General features: G+C 38.0%; 1 pseudogene; it reads left to right on the top strand.

Annotated features, from left to right (window-relative positions):
• Positions 1-80: 80 nt before the first annotated feature.
• LOC112462888 lies at positions 81-2400 on the top strand (annotated as a pseudogene).
• The last annotated feature ends 430 nt before the right edge of the window (positions 2401-2830 follow it).

Below are 2830 nucleotides of genomic sequence, written 5' to 3'. Positions count from 1 at the left end.
AATATTTTTTCGTCAGACTAATTATATCTATAAATTCATTCTACCCACCTACAGGTATATAATTCTCACTTTTGTTTTCAATGATTGATTTTTGCATGACAAAACAGCTCGTCACCGAGCCTGGAACTAATTATCAATGCTTGCAACTTTGTTGGGCAAGCAAATCCAATTGTGAACAACGTGCCGGTCGTACAGGCCGCGTGACGGATGGTAAAGTATACAGAATGGTGCCAAAAGCATTTTACGAGGTAAATATAGACTTTACATTAAAATCAACTGATCTTGATCTTTCGCAAAACCTGTAAGTTACATTATTTTGAAAATTTCAGAAAATTCTACCGAAAGAATTTGTTCCGAAAATGCTCAGGGCTCCGCTCACAAATATCATTCTCAAGACAAAAGTGCTGAATATGGGCGAGCCGAAAGCTCTCCTTGCTCTTTCTCTGGATCCACCTAATCTCAGTAATATAAAAAAGACTATATTACTATTGAAGGAAGTTGGCGCATTACGTAGAGGAATGCAAGAATTTGATGGGGACTTGACATCATTGGGTCGTGTAATGGCCAGCCTCCCGTTAGACATATACGTGACCAAATTAATTGTGCTGGGCCATCTTTTCGATCTTCTGTCAGACGCGATTATTCTCGCAGCTAGCATGGCTGTTAAGAATATATTCAATATCGGATTTTCCAACGTGGAGTCAACCTATCACGAGAAACTGCATTGGGCCGACAATTCCTAAAGCGATAGCATAGCACACTTGAACGCCTTTAAAGTGTGGCAAAACAATAAAGCAAGTCGCCGTATAAACAGTCCTAACGAGGAAAGAGTTTGGGCGCGAAGACATGATCTTCGCGTGAGATCGCTACGCGAGATGGACGTCTTTATACGCGAAATAACAGAAAATCTGCGCAAATTTGGAATAATAGAAACAATGGGTTCCGAGAAAATTACTTGGGAGAGCCTCCGTATCGATCGTACTTTTGTACTTAAATTTATAATCGCTGGTGCATTTTATCCTAATTATTTTACGAAATTCTCACATAACATAAATGATCTCAAGTGGGATATAGAGAGGACATTAGGTGGCCGCGATCCGACGACGACGGTTGTCTTACACGGCTGGCCGTTGAAACACCCCGGATCACTGTACTCTAAGAGATTTCAGGAGATCTTTGGACAGCGTATGGGACTCAAAAATCCGAAAAACATAACTGTGTCCTTTGACGGGTCGAGCCACGTTTATATTCAACATGAGCCGAAGAATCGCCAACCAAACAATGATACTTTTGTTCGAGATTGTGTCAAGATGAGGCATTGTGGGAACCAGATCGAAATAAAGTTATTAAACGAGACGGATGCTCGTCACCGAGCCGAGGAACTTTGGCTCTCAAAGGAATACGGAACATTTCTGTCTCAAACCTTTCAATTCGGAGGAATTGCCGTACAAACGTGACATGTACGACGAAAAGCCATATCCAGATTTACCAAAAGATTCCGAATATCGATGTAAGGTAAAATTACAAGGTCCCTTTTCGCCGGCAGAAGTTCGCCTGACCCATATGATAATAAACAAAATGGGTAAAATAATAACTATAGACTTCACATCGGTAAACTCCGTTCTACTCGACCCTTGTCCGGCGAGTCAGAAAAAACTTTTCCTGGTGGCGCAAAACATCTCACAAGACTCCAAGAACATGTCGCACCTGATTCTACGAAACACAACCCTCTTGCCCACTACGCCTGATGATCTCGCGTCGCTCGTCAATTTAACTTTTACACCGCGCATGGAACTGCGACGTAGTCCAATGGGCACTTATTACACAGGCGCTCTGTGTGGATTGGGATACGATCACATTACGGAACAGAGCTTGTTTCCGGACCATGATCTGGAAATTATATTTGACGTCGAGTTTACGATGAACGATTTGCAAATGGTACGTTTAATATTCAAAATTTTTATATTTATGATACACTCAGATATATTTTATCTGAAACGTTTCTTTTGTTTGCAATATACATGAATTGTAAACCTTCTGTTGGCAGATTAACAAGCTTCGCCATTGGATGAATGTTGCAATGAACTTTAATAGAAATGAAATTGTAGACGACGAGGCTCATCGTGATACGACTATAAATTGTCAGAATCAAATTAAAAATGCGTTCAAAGATGTGATATACAAGATTCGTAAGAAGATAGAACCAATTCCAGTCATTAATTTTAACAAATGGAATCGATACGACGAGACTCTATTTCTCGTGCCTGCTCGGGAAACTTTGAATACAAATAATGTATACGGTTTACACAAAGCATTGGAATTGAATGAGAAAACCGATACACTCAATAAACTCGAAGAAATAATCAGTAATTCGTTGGAATTGGAGGCTTTAGCTTATCAGTAAGTACATTATTACGTCTTTACTTTAATCATCTAGAGTAAATCAGTAAAATTATAAAATTATATTTTTAAAAATAAAACATTTTCTTTATATTGTGTACTTGGTGGAAAACGCTTTAGGCTGCATTCCGATATTCACTGCGAGTACTAAAAATCTATAGTGTGCTTAACGTGTAAACTATAAATTTTCAGTACTTGCAGTGAATATCGAAATGCAGCCCTACAATCAAATACAATGTCTCGTTACTAACAATTTATTTAAAAATTCTTTCACACAAACTTTAAAACGTTTGATAATCAATTTAAATATATTCCATAAAATTTGGATCATTCTAAATATATAAAGAAAATAATATCTTTTATATTGATATAAATATAATGTTAATATTTTGTATTCTCTGCGTGCACAGAAACCCGCTTGAGACGACCA

Source organism: Temnothorax curvispinosus, unplaced genomic scaffold (assembly GCF_003070985.1).
Source record: "Temnothorax curvispinosus isolate PA1 unplaced genomic scaffold, ASM307098v1 QBEX01012905.1, whole genome shotgun sequence".
Taxonomy (NCBI): Eukaryota; Metazoa; Arthropoda; class Insecta; order Hymenoptera; family Formicidae; genus Temnothorax; species Temnothorax curvispinosus.
Note: the sequence above shows the minus strand (reverse complement) of the source record. Positions and strands in the feature narration are given on the sequence as shown.